Here is a 23675-nt window from a genome sequence, read left to right on the forward strand (position 1 = left end):
CATGCTTTCCCTCTCTTACCCTCTCTCTCTCAAATAAATGAATAAATCTTTTTTAAAAAGTTGAAAAATGTAGTGATAAAGAGAATTTTAATAGCAGCAAAAGAAAACAGTTTCAAATGAGAGAAACACTACAAGGCTATCAGCTGCCTTTTTAGCAGAAACTCTGTAGGCTGAAAGACAGTGGCATGATATATTCAAAGTGCTGAAAAGAAAAATCTACAACCAAGAACACTCTACACAGAAAGGTTATTATCATTCAGAACAGAAGGAAAGAGTTTCTCAGACAAAGGTTAAAGTAGTTCAACACCACCTAATCCATCTTACAAGAAATGTAAAAGGAAATTCCTTAAGTGGAAAGAAAAGGCCATGACTACAAGTAAGAAAATTATGAAAGAAAAAATTTCACAAGTAAAAGCAAACATGGTAAAGGTAGTAGATTAATCACTTATAAAGCCATAAGGGAAGTAAAAACACAAAAGTAGTAAAATTAATTATTTCTATAAAAATTAGACAAGAGATACATAAAACAGAAAGATGTAAAATGTGACATCATATACATAAAAAAGTAAAGAAATAAAAATTTAGTGCTGTTAGAATGTGTTCAAACTTAAGTGACCATCAAATTAATAAAGACTGTTATACACATAAGATGTTATATATGAACCCAATGGTAACCACAAATTAAACACCTATAAGAGTTATATAAAAACTACAGAGAAATTTCACAAGTACAACACTAAGGAAAACCATCAAACCACAAGGGAAGAGAACAAGAGAAGAAGAAAGGAATAGGTGAGAACTAAAAAACAACTGGAAAAAAACAAAATGGCAATAAATACATACCTATGAATAATTACTTTAAATATAAATGGACTAAATGCTCCAATCAAAAGACAAAGGGTGACTGAATGGATAAAAATACAAGACCCATCTATATGCTACCCACAGGAGACTTACTTCAGACTTAAAGAGATAAACAGACTGAAAATGAAGGGATGGAAAAACATATACCATGCAAATGGAAGTGAGAAAAAAGCTGGGGTAAGAATACTTACATCAGACAAAATATTCTTTAAAGTAGACTGTAGAGAGCGGACACCCAAGACTCCAAGATGGTGTCACCCATACCAGTGAAGGAAAAGAAGCTCATGGAGGTGAAACTAGGAGAGCTGCCAGGCTGGATACTGATGCAGGATTTCACCCCTAAGGGCATTGCTGGAGCATTTCAAAGAGGTTACTACGGGTATTACAAGTAAATCAATGTGAAGAAAGGGGGCATTGCTGGGATTTCTATGGTGCTGGCTGCTTATGTGCTTTTCAACTACTGTCATTCTTACAGGACCTCAAACATGAACGGCTACACAAGTACCACTGAAGAGGGCCCAGTGTGGAAGCACATTTGGCATTCCTGACCATGACTTTTGCCTGGCATCCTTGAATCCTTCCATTGCTTAATTCACAATTAATATCCAATAAAAGTTGACTGGTACTCGAAAAAATAAAAAAATAAAAATAAAGCAGACTGTAGCAAGAGACAGAAAAAGAGCACTATATAATGATAAAGGGATCAATCCAGTAAAAGGATATAACAACTGTCAATATCTGTGCATCCAAAAGAGAAGCACCTTAATACATAAAGCAAATACTAACTGACACCAAGGGAGAAATCGACAGTAATATGTTAATAGTAGAGGACTTTAACACCTCATTTACATCAATAGAGACACCATTCAAACAGAAAATCAATAAAGAAACAGTGACTTTGAACAACATATTAGAACAGATGAATTTAACATATATACCAAACATTCCATATAAAAACAGAATACACATCCTTCTCAAGTGCATATAAAACATTCTCCAGGGTGGATCAATATTAGGTGACAAAACAAGTCTCAATAAATTCAAGAAGATATAAATCATATCAAGTATGTTTTCCAACCACAACAGCAAAAAACTAGATATCAAATACAAGGAAAAATCTGGAAAGAATATGAATACATAGAAGCTAAATAACATGGATCAGTCAAGAAGTCAAAGAGGAAGGGTGCCTAGGTTAAGCATCTGCTTTTGGCTCAGGTCATACTCCAGGGGCCTGGGATTGGACCCCAGGTTGGGCTCCCTGCTCAGTGGGGAGCCTGCTTTTCTCTGCCCCTCTGATGATCCCCGTTTGTGCTCCCTCTCTGTCAAATAAATAAATAAAATCTTTAAAAAAAAAAGAAAGAAATCAAAGAGTAAAAAATGTATGGAGACAAATGAAAATGAAAACATAATGGTCCAAAATCTTTGGGACACAGCAAAAGGAGTTCTAAGGAGAAATTTATAGTGCTACAGGCCTATCTCAACAAATAAGAAAAATCTCAAACTACCTAACTTTACACCTAAAGGAACTTGAAAAAGAAGAACAAAGCCAAAAGCTAATGTAAGGAAGGGACTAATAATGATTAGAGCAGAAGTAAATGAAACAAAGACTAAAAGAATAACAGAATAGGTCAATGAAAGCAGAAGCTGGCTCTTTGAAAGGATAAACAAAATTGATGCACCTATAGCCAGACTCATTAAGAAAAAATGAGAGGGAACTCAAATAAAATCACAATGAAGGAGGGGGAATAACAAATGGCACCACAGAAACAAAAAGAATTATAAAAGAACATTATGAAAAATTATATGCCAACAAATTGGACAACCTAGAAGAAATGGATAAATTCCTAGGGACATACAAATCTCCCAAACGTAATCAGAAAGAAACAGAAAATTTGAACACAGATTACTAGTAATGAAATCAAATCAGTAATCAAAAAACTCTCAACAAACAAAAGTCCAGGACCAGATGACTGAATTCTACCAAACATTTAAAAAAAAGAGTTCTACCAAACATTTTGAGAAAAGTTGATTCCTGTTTTTATCAAACTGCTCCAAAAAAACAGAAAAGGAAGCAAAATTTCCACTCATTCTATGAGGCCAGCATTCCCAATACCAAAGCCAGACAATTACCAAAAAAGCATGAACATAGATTCAAAAAATCTTCAACAAAATATTAGCTAAATATTAGCAAGCCAAATTCAACAACACATTTAAAAAATCATTCACCATAATCAGAGATGCAAGAGTGGTTCAATATTACAAATCAATCAATGTGATATATCACATTTATAAGAGAAAGGATAAAAACTATATGAACATCTCGATAGATGCAAAAAAAATTGACAAAATGAAGCATCTGTTCATGGTAAAACTCTTAAAAGAGTGTGTTTTTGAGGGAACATATCTCAACCTAATAAACATAATATATAATAAACCCAGAGCTAATAGCATACTCAGTGGTGAAAAACTGAGAGCTTTTCCTCTAGATAAGGAATAAGACAATGATGTGTCTACTTTCACCACTTTTATTCATCATAATACTGGAAGTGTTAACTATAGCAATCAGACAAGAAAAAGAAATAAAAAGCATCTTAATGGGTAAGGAAGAAATAAAACGGTCACTATTTGCGGTCACATCACTATATGATGTGATGCTATATATAGAAAACTCTAGGGACCCCTGGATGGCTCAGTGGCTGAGCATCTCCCTTCAGTTCAGGGAATGATCCCAGGATCTGGGATCAAGTCCTGCATCAGGCTTCTTGTAGGGAGCCTGCTTCGCCCTCTGCCTATGTCTATGCCTCTCTGTGTCTCTCATAATAAATAAATAAAATCTTAAAAAAAAAGAAAGAAAACTCTAAACTCCACCAAAAAACAACAACAACAAAAAAACTATTAGAATTGATAAATGAATTCAGTAAATTTGCAGGATATAAAATTAATATACAGAAATCTGGTGCATTTCTACTTACTAATAAAGAAGTAGCTGTAAGAGAAATTAAGAAAACAATCCCATTTACAATGTACCATAAAGAATAAAATACATAGGAATACATGTAACCAAGGTAAAAGACCTATACTCTGAAAACTATAGGACACTGTTGAAAGAAACTGAAAATGAGGGGTGCCTGAGTGGTTCAGTCAGTTAAGTATCAACTCTTGGTTTCAGCTCAGGGGCATGAGATTGAGCCCTGTGTTGGTCTTTGTGCTCAGTGTGGAGTCTGCTTGAATTCTTCTCCCTCCTCCCTCTCCCACTACTTCCCCCTCCTCCCTCTCCCACTACTTCCTCCCTCCTCCCTCTCCCACTACTCCCCCCACTCATGCTTTCTCTTTCTAAAATAAACAAACAAATAAAATCTTTATTTAAAAAAAAAAGACAGAAATTGAAGATAATACAAACAGGTAGAAAGATGTACCATGCTCATGGATTGGACAAATTAGTATTATTAAAATGTCTATGTTACCCAAAGAAATCTACAATGCAAAATACAAACAGTATTTTTCACAAAACTAGAATAAATAATCCTAAATTTTGTATGGAACCACAAATACCTAAAATAGCCAAAGCACCCTTGAGAAAGAGTAAAGCTGAAGGTACCCTGATTCCAGATAACAAACTATACTACAAATCTATAGCAATCAAAACAGTATGGTACTGGAACAAAAACAGACACATAGATCAATGGAACAGTGTAGAGGGCCCAGAAATAAACCCACACCTATATGATGAATTGATTTATAATAAAAGCAACAAGAAAATACAATGGGGAAAAGACAGTCTTTCTAATAAATGGTATTTGAAACCCAGATAGCTACATGCAAAAGAATGAAACTGGATCACTTTCTCACATCATTTAACAAAAATCAACTACAAAAAGGATAAAAGACCTAAATATAAGGCCTGAAACCATAGAGGAGGAGTTAAGTTGGAGGAGTAGTAGGGGGGCCCTGAGCTTGCCTCATCCCTCAAACACAACTAGATCAACATCAAATCAACATTTTGAACAACTAGGAAATCAGTCTGAGAATTAAGAAAATAATCTGCATAACTGGAGGGAGAGAACATGGCAGATGTGAAGTTCAGAGACGTGAAATGAGGGAGAGAAGGGAGCCCTTTTTGTGAACAGAAGTCAGGGAGAGAGGGACAGAACAAGAGACAGCAGCACTAGGAGTTCGCACAAGATGTCATGGTATAGGAATCCCCTAGGTCACACTAGAAGACAACACATCCTTTCCTGGGATACACTTGGAAGAGAGTATATTTCCTCTCCAAGGACATAAAGCCTGTAGGGCACCACTGACGTTTAACAGCAGGAGACAGAGGTGTGTGCAGAGAGCAGATAACCTGGTCACAGCTTTTCACTGGGCTTCACCATATACTCCAGGCACCTACCTGTGCAGTTGTGTGACTGCTTTTCTGGGACAGAACAGTGCCAGATACAATGCTGTGAGGCTCTCTTCCAGGGGAGGAGAGCAGGTCTGCTCCTTGCCAGGTCCTTTAAGTTTTGGAGTTTTGAATCCCAGCCACCGGCCAGAGATAAAACATAGGAGAACTATGGTGCCAGGCCTACTGACAGCCTGGGCATGGACAGGTTGAGGGCAGAGATCTGATGAAAGCCTGAGACTTTGTCCCAGGAGGAACAGTGGAGGCCACAAGTTCCACTCTGGGGATAAGCAGGCAGTGTGACACCATCTTCCACTGTATCCCTACCCCTTTCACCCATCAGCATGGGCAGACTTCAGACTTCAGGGAGAAATATAACACCTTCAGATGGCATGGGACTTGCTTACACCAAACCCCATCCCCCTCACCTGGCAGAGGCATCTTTACAAGGGCAAGTCAACATTTGAGCCAGCCCAGCAGGCCTTTCCCTCAGAAGACCAACACATGTCCCCTGCATGCACCAAGTCTACTAATCACAGAGTGCTCCAAAGCATCAGCTTCAGTTCTGGTGGAAATAGGACAATTATTAGTTTTATTAGTAGTAGTAGTATTTTAATTTTTAATTTAATTTTTATTTGTTTCTTTGGAATCAGGCTTATAGTTTTTGTCGGTTGGCTGGTTGGTTTCATTTTCTAGTTTTTTGGATCAGGCTTTTTTTTTTCCTTCTTTATTTTTTGGAATCAGGCTTATAGTTTTTTTGTTTGTCTATTTGTTTTTGGGTTTTGTTTTGTTTTTTTTGTCCCTTTTCCTTTTCTCTTTTCTTGGATTTTTTTAAAAATCAGGCTTATCTTAACAAACAAATCAAAGCACACTTGAAGTTCCAAACACTCCTCATAGCAGGCAAGGAGGAACTCTGCAGAGGACTGACCTATGGGAAAGAGCAGTCAAAACACAACACCAGAGTGCACACAGAAAAACTTCTGGAAGTTGCCAGGCCCTGGACAGTGTATGGCTCCTTCTTAATGAAGTATTACGCTCAGGAGCAGAAAACATAGCAAGCTATCATATCACACAAAAGACAGAAACCTAGACATGATGACAAAAAGGGATTATCTCCAAAAGAAAAATTAAGAAAAAAAATCACAGCCAGGGATTTGCTCAACACAGATATAAACAATGTATCTGAATAAGAATTTAGAACAAGTCATCAGAATACTAGCTCAGCTTGAGAGAAGCATAGAAGACACCAAGGAACCCTGGTTCAGAGATGAAAGACCTAAGAACTAGTCAGGCCAAAATACAAAATGCTATAACTGAGATGCAAAACCAACTGGATATAACCACAACAAGGATGGAAGAAGCAGAGGATCAAACAGATGATAAAGAAGATAAAAGTATGGGAAATAATGAAGCTGGAAAGAAGGGGGAAAGAAAACTATTATTAGATGACAAACACAGACTTCAAAAACTCAATGATTCCACAAAGCACAATAATATCTATATCACATGAGTCCCAGAAGAAGAGTGGGAAAAGGTGGCAGAAGTTTTATTTGAACAAATTATAGCTGAGAACTCCCCTAATCTGGGGAAAGAAACAAGAATTCAGGTCCAATATGCACACAGAACTCCCATGAAATAAAAAAAAATAGGTAAACCCCAAGACATATCAAAAGTGAAACTTACAAAACACAAAGATAAAGAGATAATTCTGAAAGCAGCTAGGGACAAAAGATCCTTAACATACAAGAGTAGACACATAAGGTTAGTAGCAGATCTGTCTACAGAAACTTGACAGGCCAGAAGAAAGTAGCATGATATATTCAACATGCTGAATGAGAAAAATATGCAGCCAAGAAAACTATAACCAGCAAGGCTGTCATTCAGAATAGGAGGAGAGATAAAGAGTTTCCAAGATAAGCAAAAATGAAAGGAGTTCATGAACACTAAACCAGCGCTGTGGGAAGGAAAGATCAAAAACAACAAAGACTAGAGAGGAACAGAGACAATCCACAGGAACAGGTAATGCAATGGTGCCAAATTCATATCTATCGATAATCATTCTGAATGTAAATGAACTAAATACTCCAATCAAAAGATATAGGGTATCAGAATGGATTTAAAAAAAACAAGACCCATCTATACTTTGCTTACAAGAAATTCATTTTAGACCCAAAGACACCTCCAGATTTAAAGTGAGGGGGTGGGGAAATATCCATCATGCTAATGAACATCAAAAGAAAGCTAGAGTAGCTATCCTTATATCAGACAAACTAGATTTTAAACCAACAACTATAACAAGAGATGAAGAAGTACACTATATCATCATAAAAGGGTCTATCCAACAAGAAGACCTAACAGTTATAAATATTTATGCCCCCAACTTGAGAGCAGCCAAATATATAAATTAATTAATAACAAACTTAAAGAAACTCATTGATAATAATATAATATTAGTAGGTAACTTTAACACTCCATTCACAGCAATGGACAGATCATCTAAGCAGAAGATCAACAAAGAAACAATGGTTTCGAATGACACGTTGGATCAGATGGATTTAACAGATATATTGAGAACACTTCATCCTAAGGCAACAGAATACACATTCTGAGTGCCCATGGAAAGTTCTCCAGAACAGATCATATACTGGGTACAAATCAGGCCCCAACGAGTACAAGTACAAAAAGACTGACAGCATACCATGCATTTTTTCCAACCACAACATTACAAAACTTGAAATCAACCACAAGAAAAAAATTGGAAAGACCACGAATACGTGGAGGGTTAAAGAACATCCTACTAAAGAATAGATGGGTTAGCCAGGAAATTCAAGAAGAGATAAAAAATTACATGGAAACAAATGAAAATGAAAACATGACAATCTAAAACCTTTGGGATGCAGCAAAGGCAGTTTTAAGAGAGAAGTATGTAGCAATACAGACCTACAGAAGCAAAAGTCTAAAACACACAACATAACCTTACACCTAAGTGAGCTAGCAGATAAAGCCTAACACCAGCAGAAGAAGGGAAATAATTAAGATCAGAGCAGAAATCAATGATATAGAAATTAAAAAAAAAAACAAAAACAGTAGAAGAGATCAACAAACCTATGATCTGGTTCTTTGAAAGAATTAACAAAATTAATAAACCCCTAGCTGAACTTATCAAAAAGAAGAGAAAAAAAAACAAATAAATATAATCACAAATGAAAGAGGAGAGATAACAAACAACACCACAGAAATACAATTAGAATCAAATGAGCAATTATATGCCAACAAATTGGGCAACCTAGAGGAAATGGATAATTCCTAGAAACATATAAACTATCAAAACTAAAACAGGAAGAAATAGAAAATGTAAACAGACCCATAACCAGCAAAGAAATTGAATCAGTAATCAAAAATCTCCCAACAAACAAAAGCCCAGGGGAATCCTAACAAACATTTAAAGAAGAATTAATACCTACTCTTCTAAGGCTGTTCCAAAGAATAAAAATAGAAGGAAGACTTCTAAACTCATTCTATGCAGTCAGCACTACCTTGATTCTAAAACCAGACAAAGACCCCACTACAAGCCAATATCCCTGATGAATATGGTTGCAAAAATTCTCAACAAGATACTAGCTAATTGAATCCAACAGTACATTAAGGGATTTTCACCATGATCAAGTAGGATTTATTCCTGGGCAGCAGGGGTTGTTCAATATCCGCAGATCAATCAACATGATACACCACATTAATAAAAGAAAGGATAAGAGCCACATGATCCTCTCAATAGATGCAGAAAAAACATTCAAGAAAGTATAGCATCTTTTCTTGATAGAAAACCCTCCAGACACCTGGGTGACTCATTGGTTGAGTGCCTGCCGTTGGCCCAGGGCATGATCCTGGAGTCCTGGGATTGGGTCCCACATCGGGTTCCCTGCATGGAGCCTGCTTTTCTCTCTGCCTACGTCTTTGCCTCTGTGTGTGTGTGTGTGTGTCTCTCATGAATAAATAAATAAAATCTTTAAGAAGAACACTCAAGAAAGCAAGAATAGAGGGGTACCTGAATGGTCAGTCAGTTCAGTGTCTGCTTTCAGCTCCGGTCATGATCCGAGGGTCCTGGGATCGAGCCCCATGTTGGACTCTCTGCTCAGTGAGGAGTCTGCTTCTCCCTCTCCCTCTGCCTGCCACTCCCCCTATGTGTACTCTCTCTCCTCCTCACTATGTCAAATAAATAAAATCTAAAAAAAAAAAAAAAAGAGGAAGAAGAAGAAGAATAGAAGGAATATACTGCAACATTATAAAGGCCATACACAGAAGACCCATTGCTAATATCATCCTCAATGGAGAGAAACTGACAGCTTTTCTCCTAAGGTCAGGAATACAACAGGGATGTCCACTCTCACCACTGTTGTTCAACATAGTACTGGAAGGCATAGCTTCAGCAATCAAACAAAACAAAGAAATTAAAGGCATCCAAATCAGCAAGGAAGAAGTCAAATTTTACTCTTCACAGACCATATGATACTCTATATAGAAAACCCAAAAGACTCCACTAAAAAATTCTTTAAAATTATACATGAAATCAACAAAGTCACAAGATATAAAATCAACATACAGAACTATGTTGTGTTTCTATACACCAGTAATGAGGCAGCACAAAGCAAAATCAAGGAATTGATACCATTTACAAATGCACCAAAAAACATAAGATACCTAGGAATAAACCTAACCAAAAAGGTAAAAGACATGCACACTGAAAACTATAGAATACATATGAAAATAATCGAAGAAGACACAAAGAAATAGAAAAACATTCCATGCTTATGGGTTGGAATGACAAATATTGTTAAAATGTCTATACTACCCAAAGTAATCTACACATTCAATGCAATCCTGATAAAAAATAACAACCAGCATTTTTCACAGAACTAGAACAGTCTTAAAATTTGTATGGAACACAAAAGACCCTGAATAGCCAAAGTAATGTTGAAAAAGAAAAGCAAAGTAGGGGGCATCACAATGCCTAACTTCAAGCTGTATTACAAAGCTGTAATCATCAAGGCAGTATGGTACCGGCACAAAACCAGACACATAGATCAGTGGAACAGAATAGAGAGCCCAGAAAGGGACCCACAACTATATGGTCAACTAATCTTTGACAAAGCAAGAAAGAATATCCAATGGAAAAAAGACTGTCTCTTCAACAAATAGTGTTGGGAAAGCTGGACACTGACATTTAGAAGAATGAAACAGGACCACTTTTCTTACACCATATACAAAAATAACTTCAAAATGGATGAAAGACCTAAATGTGAAACAGGAAACCATCAAAATCCTAGAGAATAAAATAGGCAGCAACCTCTTTGACCTGTCCATAGCAACTTCTTACTAGACATGTCAGCAGGAGGCAAGGGAAACAAAAGCAAAAATGAACTCCAGGGATCTCGTCAAAATACAAAACTTCTGCATAGCAAAGAAACAATCAACAAAACTAAAAGGCAACTAACAGAATAAGAGAAGATATTTGCAAATGACATATTGGCTAAAGAACTGGTATCCAGAATCTATAAAGAACTCATCAAATCAACACCCAAAATATAAATAATTCACTTAAGAAATGAGCAGAGACATGAACAGACATTTCTCCAAGGAAGACATACAAATGGCTAACAGACACTTGAAAAAAATGCTCAGCTTCACTTATCATCAAGGAAATACAAATCAAAACCACAATGAGATACCACCTCACACTTGTCAGAACAAAACAATTAACAACTCAGGAAACAGCAGATGTTGGCAAGTATGTGAAGAGGGGGGAGCACTTTTGCAATTATTGGTGGGAATGCAAACTGGTACAGCCACTCTGGAAAACAGTATAGTTTCTCAAAAAGTTAAAAATAGACCTACCCAAAAAAAAAAAAAAAAAAATAGAACTACCCTACAACCCAGCAATTATACTACTAGGTATTTATCCACAAGATACAAAATGCTGATTTGAAGGGATACATGCATCCCAATGTTTATATCAGCATTATCAACAATAGCCAAATTATGGAAAGAGTCTAAATGTCAACTAATGAGTGGATAGAGAAAATGTGGTATAAATACAAAATGGAATATTACTCAGCCATTAAAAAGAATGAAATCTTGCCATCTGCAACAACATGAGTGGAACTAGAGTGTATTATGCTAAGTGAAATAAGTCAGTCAGAGAAAGACAAATATATGATTTCACTCATATGGGGAATTTAAGAAATAAAACAGATGTTCATAATAGAAAGGGAGGAAAAATAAGATAAAAGCAAAGAGGGGTGACTCCTAATTACAGAGAACTGAGGATTGTTGGAGGGGAAGAGGGGAGGTGGATGCGCTAAATGGGTGAGGGGATAAGGAGGGCACTTATTGGATGAACACTGGGTGTTATATGTAAGTAATGGATCATTAAATTCTACTTCTGAAACCAATACTACCAATACTATCTACATGTTAACTAATTTGAATTTAAATAAAAAAAAAAGACCTGAAACCATAAAACTCTCAAAAGAAAACATAGGCAGTAATTTCTTGGATATCGTCCCTAACAACATATTTATGGACATGTCTCCTCAATCAAGTGGAACAAAAGCAAAAATTAATTCCTGGGGCTATACCACATGAAAAACCTTTTGCATATCAAAGGAAACCATCAACAATGTAAAAAGCAAACCTACTGAATGGGAAAAGACATTTGCAAATGATATACTGGATAGTTAGTTAATATCCAAAATATATAAATAATTCATACAACTCAATCCAAAACACAATCTGACTAAAAACTGAGCAGAGGACCTGAATAGACAGTTTTCCAAACAAAACATACAGGTGGCCAATAGAAACATGAAAAGGTGCTCAACACCATTAATCATCAGGGAAATGCAAATCGAATCCACAAGAAACCACTTCAGACCAGTCAGAATGACTAGTATCAAAAAGACAACAAACAGGGGTGCCTAGGTGGCTCAGAGGCTGAGCATCTACCTTCCCCTCAGGGCGTGATCCTGGGATCCAGGATCAAGTCCTGCATCAGGCTTTTTTCAGGGAGGCTGCTTTTCCTTCTGCCTATGCCTCTGCCTCTCTCTGTGTGTCTCTCATGAATGAATGAATGAATATTTTTTTTTTAAAGTCAAGAAACAAGTGTTAGCAAGGATGTAGAGAAAAGGGAACCCTCACGTACTGTTGAGAGGAATATAAATTGATGAAGCCATTGTAGAAAACAGTTTGGAGGTTTCTCAAAAAATTTAAAATAAAACCACCATATGATCCAGTAATTCCACTACTGGGTATTTACCCAAAGAAAACAAAAATAGGGACACCTGAGTGGCTCAATAGTTGAACATCTACCTTCGCCTCAGGGTATGATTCAGGGGTCCCTGGATTAAGTCCCACATCAGGCTCCCCATGTGGAGTCTGCTTCTCCCTCTGCCTGTGTCTTTGCCTCTCTCTCTGTGTCTCTCATGAATAAATGGATAGAATCTTTAAAAAAAATTTTTTTGAAAAGGTATATGCACCCCTTATATTTATTGTAGCTTATTTATAATAGCCAAGATATGGCAATAACCGAAGTGTTCATCAATAGATGAATGGAAAAAGATAGATAGATAGATGATAGATAGATAGATAGATAGATAGATAGATAGATAGATAGATGATAGATAGATAGATAGATAGATAGATAGATAGATAGATAGACAATGAAATATTACTCGGCCATAAAAAAGACTGAGATCTTGCCATTTGTGACTACATGGATGGATCTAGAGGGTATTATGCTAAGGTAAATAAGTCAGAGAAAGATAAATACTATATGATTTCACTTAGATGTGGAATCTAAAAATCAAAACAAATGAACACCACCAAAAAAAGACACTTAAATATAGAGAACAAACTAGTGGCTACCAGAGGTGACGCAGGTGGGGCAATGAGAGAAACAGATAAAGGGCATTAAGAGGTACAAACTTCTAGTTATATAATAAAAGTCAGGCAGATGAAAAGTACAGCACAGAGAACATAGCCAATAATAGCATATAACGTATATAAGTATGCTTATCATGGTGAGCTTAGCAGAGAAAAGGACAATCAACAGCTGTTAATTAGCATTTTCCAGTTTTATAACCCCAAAAGCAAGTTCTCTTCCATTTCAGTACCAAATAAAAGTGTCAGGGGAATACTAATAGCTTCCATTAATATAGCACTTAGTATATTACCTCATCCAATCCTTCCAACATCTCTAGGAAGCAAGTACTATAATCCTCTCTCCCTAAAGTATTCAAAGAGAAAAATGATGAATTTCCGAAGGTCATACAGCTAAGAAGTGAAAGAATCAGAATTCAAACCCAAGCAATTTGACTCCAGAGTCTATACTCCCAATGCTGGGGCATTCCAACATAGAGTTGAGTAAAGAACAAGAACCAGCAAAAGTCTAAAAAGATCAACCAATGAGGTAGGAGAAAATCAGAGAATATCTGGAGGAAAATGTGATGGCTTAACGAAGGAAGAGTTTCAAGTAGGAAGGAGATATTTATCCACTCAATTAGGAATCAGCAGTTACACTTCAAAACATGCCATATATTCAACTATCATAGTGTGAATTCTCAGGAGACACTGGAAAAATTTCAAAAGGAAAAGCTGCATCTATGAAACAATCAAAGTGAATTTTGAATAAGCTTTCATTACCTATTTACATCATCACATTGGAATTATTCAGTACCATGTTTCATCTGTGAAACAAACAATAAACATCATTAAATATGAATAGGAGGAGGAGGAAGAAGAAAGAGAAGTCAATTGTGTCCTGAGGGGTTTAATGACATTAGGATAGAAACTGACCATTAGCTTAGCTGCTATAGCTCACTGGTAAATTAGAAGCTATTAATACGACCTATTTCAGCAGAAGAGTGAGAATAAAAAGTACATTTGAAATGGGTTTATAAAAGGAAACATGTAAAGTGAAAAAGTAGAGACAAAGTATAAACAAATAGTTTGAAGATTATGTGAAGAGAGGAAGAGAAATGGAATATAAGGGGGGGATGTGGGGCCAAGGGAGGGTTGTTTTTTTTAAGATTTTATTTATTTATTCATGAGAGACATAGAGAGAGAGGCAGAGACATAGGCGGAGGGAGAAGCAGGATCCCGGTGGGGAGCCTCATGTGAGACTCAATCCCAGGACCTCAGGATAACTACTTGAGCCAAAGGTAGATGCTCAACCACTGAGACATCCAGGTGCCCTGAGGGAGGTTTATTTTTAAAGATGATCCATAATAATACATTTTTGTATTGTGTGGGTAATAATTAAATGATGAAAGACAAAAACAGTAGATGGTAGACAGAGGATAACTCTAGTTTTGAGGTCCTTTAGTAAACAAGTAGGATGTGATCTAAGATACCAACGGAGGTGCTGGACTTTAGCAGCAGAAACACAACTCCCAATGTAACAGAAAGGAAAAGTAAAATACGTGGAAAGTACAGATGTAGGAAGGTTGGTAGGTTTTGTGATGGGAAATGAGGGAATTTTTCAGTTAATTGCATTTAATTGGTTAAGATGACTGAGTATAAATGAGACAAAAATACGGAGGTTTGAAAAGAAAGATCATACTAGAGTACAGTAGAATGTGCCAGGGAAGTATAATAGCATTGTCTGGCAGCATTGATACTATTTGGGATTTTGGATGGAAAACTTTAGGCAATCCCAGTCAGCATGGTTGCATGAACTTTCTCTACAAACATCAGTTGCTCAAGTGCAGTCACATTTCAAACAAATTCCAATGATATTTGAGACTTCAGACACTGACTACTGCTCCTTATTACCCTTTGTTCTTATTTGCATCAAAACAAAATAGGTAGACAAAGACACATGATGGACAGATGTATAGCCAAAAGAATAGGATAGACTGATAGATGGATACATTGATGCACAATAAATAAATTAGGGAAAGAAAGGGAGAGAAAAGAACAGAGGAGAGAAAAAGAAAGGAAGAGAGGGGAGAAAGGGGGAGATAAGATTGGGATAACCTTGGGCACCTGGGTGGCTCAGTGGTTGAGCATCTTCCTTTGGCTCAAGTCATGACCCCGGGGTCCTGGGATGGAGTCCCGCATCAGGCTCCCCTTAGGGAGCCTGCTTCTCCCTCTATATCTCTGTGTCTCTCTCTTTGTGTCTCTCATAAATAAATAAATAAACAAATAAATAAGATTTGGATAGCCCTTTGACAGCTAAAAAAATGTACAGATATCGTTTGAACTAATCCTATGTGAAAAGAATAATCTTGTTTAGAAATGTAATTGGCAAAACTGAAGCTATTTTCCTCATTCCTCGACTTCTACATTCAAAAAATGACAACAGCTTCCAGACAAAGGTGAATTTGAAGGAGGAAAGCCTATAAGGAAAAATTAGAAGGTCACTCTGGAAATGTCTTCCTAACATCTGAATAAGAACTGAGCCGGAGAGCTATATAGTCCAAGGACCTGCTAACCCAAACCCTGCACTTCCCAGGAAAATAAGATTAAGTCAAGGTTAATCTCACTCTAATGGTGAAGAACTGGCATCGTCACTCAAGAGGGATCAGCCAGCGGACTGTGGCAGCTCATGAAGGGAGTCGGGAGCAGAGTTTCAAGAGCCACTACTTGAGCAGTCCTCACTTAAAATCCCTGTAGTGAGTTTATTCCCTCAGGGGCCATAGACTTCTATTCTCTCTTTATTTTATTTATTTTTTTTCCTATTCTCTCTTTAAATAAACACTGTGATTTTACTCTTGGCTGTAGACGCTATATGACATTCCAGAGACTCAGATGAGAAGATAGACATATTCTGGACCCTAAATTCCTAAATTCTGATGTACATATGTATTTTCCCCTGAGGAGAATCATCATAACGGTAAGCTCCCAGCATCCATTCCTCAGAGCCCTGCATATATTACCCAAAATTGTTACTGCATGTTTTTTAACACACCCTGTGTGTTTCACTTGTCTTTGCTTATGTGCTCTTTCTTTCACCTGGAGAGCTTTCACCCTCCAACTATAGCTACTGAAAGCTGACTAGCCTCAAAGCCCAGCTTAAATCTTTTGGAAAGTCTTCCCATATCTTCTGAGTTGGATTTTATTGTTCTTTTTTTTAGTACTTCCTCAATAGTTTTAATTTTTGTGACTTTTATTCTATTGTAATTAAGAGCTTATATCTGCCTTCTCTACTTTTTTTTTCCTTCTCTACTATTTAATAAGCTCCTTGAAGATAGGGATCATGCCTTATTAATTTTTTTATACCCTCAAAGGACCCAGCAAAATTCTCTGCACCTGAAAGACCATCTGTAAATATCTGTTAAATTCGCATGTGTGTATCTTTAAGAAATCACACACTGGAATTTAGTGGTTTTGACCATCATGATCATTTATCTATGTGGACAAAATGTAGTGTTCAAGGCTTCCTGGCAATATACCTCTTAGGAATTGACATAAAGGTCTTCAAGACAGATATTTATCATAGCCATGAAATGTCTCCTCTACTCCACTTTGGCCCCTCCCTCAAATCACAGTGATGGTTGAGCTTATGTATGAAATGATCAGCCTAGAGAAAAATAATTGTTGTAATCTTCTTTCCTGGTTAAAAAGACAAGAAAATATTTCCCCCTCTGAAGAGCCTAGTATATGAAGAGATGAAAAATGTTTCAATTCCAAAATAAGAATGGCAGGGATAATTTGTCAAGGCTTCAGAATGCTTTGAAAAACCCACATAGACTCTCAGTTCTTAAAATAATTTTAAGTCCCAGAAGCTATGTGGTACAGCAAAAGGCTTTGGACTTACCCCAGCTCAGCTACTGATAGCCTATGAGACCTTATCAATGTCACTCCTTGCTTTTGGTCTAAATTTTCCTATCTATGAAATAAGTAAGTCAACATACTGTGTAATCTCTAAGGTTCCTTCTATCCATGATCATCTCTGACTCTGAGATGTTAAGATGTCTCTGCTCTGCAGCCATTTGAAACAATATAGCAAAGGTGCAAACAATCTGAGCACCATAGACCCCAGCAGAGGTCTAAATCTTGCCTTGGCCCCTCTGCTGTGTAACATCAAGGGAGACCAATAACCTCTCTGTTCTCAGTTTCTTCACCCACAGTTAAGTTATAATAATATTAATAACTACTTCAAAGGGTTATTGTAAGGACTAAAAGAGAGAAGTGAATTACTTAGCACAATGCCTGGCACATAGCAAGCACTTGATGAATGTGTGACTATCAACCCAAAGTATAAAGTAAATATTTATGGATTCATACTGATGTAAATAAATGGTTGAAATAAACAGAGAGAAGAGACAAATCTCCCTTACAGAAGAATTCCAAATAATTTATGTTGATACTCTCCCCTTCAAGTGGTAGAATTTAACTTCCCACTCTTCTTTCCCTCTTTAGAGTAGGTTGGACAGAGTGACTGGCTTCCAAGAGAAGAGTATGGAAAAGGAGGAAAAAGTAAGTTAACTGTGGAGAAACCTGACTCCTTGGCCAGGTGATGAAGATTACCATCAACATGATGAGTTACCTTACATGAGAATGGCACTACGTGGTTGTGGTCTTCTTCCTAAAAACCCATGACCTCTGTCTAATGAGAAAAACACTGAAGCAATCCAAAAAAAATTTTTTTCTGGGGAAAAAAAAAAAGCCTGATGAGTACTTCTAAAACTATAAGGTCATTAAGGCGAAGAAAGTTTGAGAAATGTCACAGACCAGAAGAGGCTAGGGAGGTATTATGATTAAATGTGATATAATATCTTGGATGGGATCCCAGAACAACAACAACAAAAGACATTAGAGAATAACTGGTGAAATCTGAATAAAGCATTATGTTTAGTTAATAATTATGTACTAATGTTTATTTTTAACTTGTGACAAATGTACATAAGTGATATAGATTGTTAACAATAGGGGAAGCTGGGTGAGGAGTATATAGGAGTTCTTTGTACTTCCTCACAACTTTTCTGGAAATCTAAAACCATTATAAAATTTTAATTATTTTAAAAATAATAGATTAGTTCATATTCTAAAGAAAAGCTCCACTACAAAGAGTGATGTCACTTCATCCATTTTAAAAACTTAACACAAAAAAGTACCCTTTAGAAAAAATGGATTTTATGTAATTTCTATATTTTCTAGGTAAAGTAACAAGCAGCCCAATGTCATCTCTCTGGACAACTTTTCCCAGTATAATTAATTGCAAGTTAGTTGTACTATAAGATTTGATTGACCTACTTAGAATTTTGGTTCTTCCTATCATTAATTAAACTTACAAGCTAATGCTTGTTCTTACATGTCTTGGCAGAACAAATTAATACTATCCGAACAAATTAATAACCTAGGCTCCTAACTCCTATGATTTGGGCAGGCTACATTTTCACTTTCTAAATCCTGTACATAAGGGAATCCTTAGGAAGGACTCTACTCTCTTATCAATACACATATGGAATTATCCTTAATAAGTGTCAGAAGAATACCCTGGAGCATTCCTCATGAAGAGGACTGAATGCTCAGAGAATGCCCTGAGCATTCCTCAGAAGAGCAGACCTCATCATGCCTTCTTATCGGAGCAATGAGAAGCTGGCCTAGTGCCCTAGTAAAAGACTTAGATGGAAACATCAAACACAAATCCTCATGATAAGGAAGCGCCTCATTTACTCAACAACACTCTTAACACCTGAGCTAAGAATACAGAAATGACAGACCCTGAAGTTTTCCATTCTTCAAGGGCAAAATAGCAACATGTTAAACAGAAGATGTAGAGATGTTAAACAGATGAAATTGAGTTCTTTAAATATGTAATTGGGTATTCAACTAGGCCATCAGAGCAATATGTAGTAGGAGTAAATACGCATTTTATGAATAAACACTGATCATGTGCTTCCCATTGATTGCCTCTTCTAGGCCCTGCAGAGGCTATAGAAATGATTAAGACACAGTCCATGCCCTCAAGCCACTTGCTATCTGGTAAATTGGATAAGGAAAGTATATCATTAGTTAACAAGCACAAAGATGAAGTTAATATGTGCCCCAAGAAAAGTACAAAGTGCTCCTTGAGGTCAAAGAGGAAGACATTAAATCTAGTTATGGACAGGGAAGTAGCATTTTGAGATAGGTTTAAAATTGTGGTACAAACTAGACAGTTTTGGATGGGGGTATTACAGGCAAAGCGACAGCCTAAGCAAAATCATTCAAGTTTTTCTGTTTACCTAGGGTATATGTAAATAAATCTTGGGAAATGTGACTTTTATTTTTTATTTTTTTAAAAAGATTTTATTTATTTATTCATGAGAGATACAGAGAGGCAGAGACACAGGCAGAGGGAGAAGCAGGCTCCATATAGGGAGCCTGATGTTGGGACTCAATCCCGGGACTCCAGGATTAGGCCCTGGGCTGAAGACAGCCGCTCAACCGCTGAGCCACCCAGATGTCCCAGGAAATAAGACTTTTAAAAGGAAGTGAGATAAATGCTAAGTCTCAGAAAGAGGGAGATGAGGAGCATGATGTTTATGTGCTCTTAACACAGCTCCCCTCAGTTGTAAGAAGGAAAATAGTACTGTGGAGAGATCAAACATCACTTTGATCATGATCAATATATTAACATGATGCAGTACCCCCTAGAAGAAGTCTATATTTCTAAGTAGTTTTCTAGCCCCACATCTAGTCATGTCTAATCGTGAGGAAACATCACACAAACCCAAACTGAGGAATATAATATAAAATGACTGGTCTACATTCCTCAAATATGCCAATGTCATAAATGACAAAGAAAAGTGGGGAGTTCTTCCTGACTGAAGGAAACTAAAGAGACAAGACTAAATGAAATACATGATCTTGGATTGGATCTTGAACTAGAGGAGGGATATGCTAAAAAAAAAAAAACCTTGAGACAACTGACAAAATTGAAATATAAACTGTACATTTTTAAAGTCTTATGTCCATGTTTAATTTCCTGAATTTGATAACTCTACTGTAATTACATAAGAGAATATCCCTGGTTTTGGGGAAAATGCACTAAAGAATTAGAGAGTAAATGGGCATGACGCATGCCATCTACTCTTAGATGATTCCGGAAAAAATATGTGTGTGTGTGTGTGTGTGTGTGTGTGTGTGTGTATGGAAACAGAGAAAGCAAGTGATAAAACAAATGTAGCAAAATGTTAAAAATCAATGACTACAAGTAAAGGGCATACAAGGTACGGGAGAACTCTTGGAATAATTCTTGCACCTTTTCTGCAGTTTAAAATTATTTCAATTTAGTCATCCTGTCTTTTTTTTTTAAAGATGTTATTTATTCATGAGAGACACAGAGAGAGAGAGAGAGAGGCAGAGACACAGGCAGAGGGAGAAGCAGGCTCCATGCAGGGAGCCCGACGTGGGACTCATCCAGGATCACGCCCTGGGCCCAAGGCAGAGCTAAACCACTGGGCCACCCGGGGATCCCTGTCATCCTGTGTTTTGATTGGAGTGTTTAGTCCATTTACATTCAAAATAATTATTGATAGGTTAAGTACTTATTGCTATTTTATTATTTGCTTTACGATTGTTTTTGTAGTTCCCTATTCCTTTCTTCTTTTGTTCTCCTCTCTTGTGGTTTGATGACTTTCTTTGGTGATATGCCTGGTGATTCCTTCTTTTTATTTTTTTCCATATCTATTACCAGTTTCTGATTTGTGGTTACCATTAGTTTATATATAACATCATATGCATAAGGCAGTTTATATTAAGTTGATGGTATTTAAGTTTGAACTGATTCTTATTTTTTTTAAAGATTTTATTTATTTATTTGTTAGAGAGAGTACAAGCAGCAGGAGTGGCAGGCAGAGGAAAAAGCAGACTCCCCACTGAGCAAGGAACCCGATGCAGGACTTGATCACAGGAACCAGGGATCATGACCTGAGCCCAAGGCAGACACTTAACCAACTGAGCCACCCAGGCACCCCTGAACTGATTCTAAAAGCACTAAATTTTTACTTCCTTCCCCCTAATGTTTTAGGTATATGGTATCATATTTTACATCCTTTTATTTTGTGAATCCCTTAACTGAATTTCATAAATATACTTGATTTTACCACTTTTGCGCTTTCACCTCCATACTGGTTTTATAAGTGACTAGTTTACTACTTTTATTATGTTTATGTGTACCTGTGAAATTTTTCCCTTTCCCACTTTTCTTGCTCCTGCTTATGGGCTTTCCTTTCCACTCAAAGAATCCCCTTTAACATTTCTTGTAAGATTGGTTTAGTATGATGAATTCCTTTAACTTTTGTTTTCTTACGATTTGCAATAACATGGATGGATCAAGAGAGCATAATGCTAAATAAAGTAAGTCAGAGAAAGACAAATACCATAGGATTTCACCCATCTGTGGAATTTAAGAAACAAAACAAATGAACAAAGAAAAAAAGAGAAAAACAAAAAAACCAAACTCTTAAACATAGAAAACAAATGGGTGGTTGCCAGAGGGGAGGTGGGTAGGGTTATGGGTGAAAAAGGTGAGGAATTATTAAGAATATACTTAATGTGATGAGCATTGAGCAATATATACAATTGCTGAATACTACATTGTACACCTGACTAATATAACCCTGTATTAATTATACTGGAATTAAATAAATAAATATTTTTCATTAGCATAAAAATTTCAAAATAAAAAGTTTTAAAGACCCTATAAAATATTAAAATCAAAAGTATTTTCATACATAAAGTTTCATAACCAATTTCTATTAAGGCATACATATTTTTACATAGGTATAAATTACTATTTTATATAGCACTTAAAACATTAGGATCTTCTTTTTCACTTAATATTGTCTTATTAAACATTTCCATGTATCAACTTGGCTGTATATCTATCATTTTTAATACCTATATAGTTCTTTGTTATGTAATCATTCTATCAGACACGGTTTTTTCTAGTTTTCACGATTATGATATCACTCCTATGACAATATCTAAAGAAATTATTTCTTTTCAGGAAAATTTCCTAGGGGTTTTAAAATAATTCTGTAGAACAAGATCTAAAAAGAAAACTACACTGTTAACTTATATGGGTTGAGATCCACTGATGCCAGAGGACATTTTTCTATTCTTCTTAATATGGAGTCAGTTTTGAAAATTGCTCATCAGCACATGGTACCATTGCCAGATAACAGCTCTCAGATAGACAGACACACAGACACATACACACACACACCCCCCCCCATTTACCAAGCCTATAGAGCAAAGCAAATGGAGACTAAGCTTTTCTAGTTAACACAAATCACTGAAGAACAAACTTGTTTATGTTCAAATGCATATGGATTTTAGTAAATATGTCTTATTCTTACAGAACTCCCAAGATATTAATATAGGAACTGCTTAGTTTAAAAACAAAAAACAAAAAAAGATACATACTTTGACTATAAATGTGGTGGGGGAACTTGAGCACCAAATGAAGAATAATTGTGTATGTAACGATAATTATGTCAGGCTAAAGACCAACTTGAGTGAATGACTGTAAACAAAGAACACCAATTAGCAATTTCAGCAATTAGGAACCGGTTTATAAAGTATAAGAGAAGCATGAGACTTTGTGGAAACCTACCAAGGAAGTATACAACACCCATGCACACTAAGATATATCTAAGCTGAGAACTATAAAATGTGTGGATATATATGAAACATAAACACTTGAATTCTTACTAAAACAAATGAACAAGAGTAAAGTTTTCAAAGAGATTGCTAGGACAAGAGAAAGTTTTGGAGTCGTAGAAATGATGCATATCTCAGCTCTGAAATCAGTTACATAGGTACATGCATTCGCTGAAACTCAAACTGTTCACTGTCCCAAAAATGCAATAGAAAACACACAAAATTAGGTGTCAGCAGACCTGCTCAGTCACAAATTAATTCTGTGAGCTTAAATGTCATAAAACCTCAGGTTCCTCATCTGAAAAGCAAGGAGACTGTATTAAATGATCTCTTTGACACAGTTCCTAAGTTCCCTGCTAGAGAGTCTAATTGACAATTATTTTATTTTTATTTTTTTAAAGATTTTATTTATTTATTCATGAGAGACACAGAGAGAGGTAGAAACAGGCAGAAGGAGAAGCAGGTCCCTGCAGGGAGCCCAATGTGGGACTCCATCCCAGGACCCGGGGATCACGACCTGAGCCAAAGGCAGATAGATACTCAACCACTGAACCACCCAGATACCCTAATTGACAATTCTTTAAAGTAGCAATGAATTTATGGAAATTAATACCGTGACTTAGGATTTTTAACAGTTTTAAGTTCAATTATATTAAGTAGTACATGAATATATTATCGTTATAAATAGAAATTTATTTATTTTTTAAAGATTTTTTTCTTTACTTATTTATGATAGTCATAGAGAAAGAAAGAGAGAGGCAGAGACACAGGAGGA

At 36.3% G+C, this 23675-nt stretch overlaps 1 protein-coding gene and 1 pseudogene across 3 annotated transcripts in view; one reads left to right on the plus strand and one right to left on the minus strand.

Annotated features, from left to right (window-relative positions):
- Positions 1-23675, minus strand: part of LOC112642782 (importin subunit alpha-8-like) — a 110505-nt gene that overhangs the window by 60468 nt on the left and 26362 nt on the right. The gene's annotated exons all lie outside the window — the stretch shown is intronic.
- On the plus strand, positions 1113-1493 carry LOC112642785 (ATP synthase subunit f, mitochondrial-like; annotated as a pseudogene).

The sequence above is a fragment of the Canis lupus genome, chromosome 19 (genome assembly GCF_003254725.2).
Source record: "Canis lupus dingo isolate Sandy chromosome 19, ASM325472v2, whole genome shotgun sequence".
In the NCBI taxonomy this organism is placed as follows: domain Eukaryota; kingdom Metazoa; phylum Chordata; class Mammalia; order Carnivora; family Canidae; genus Canis; species Canis lupus.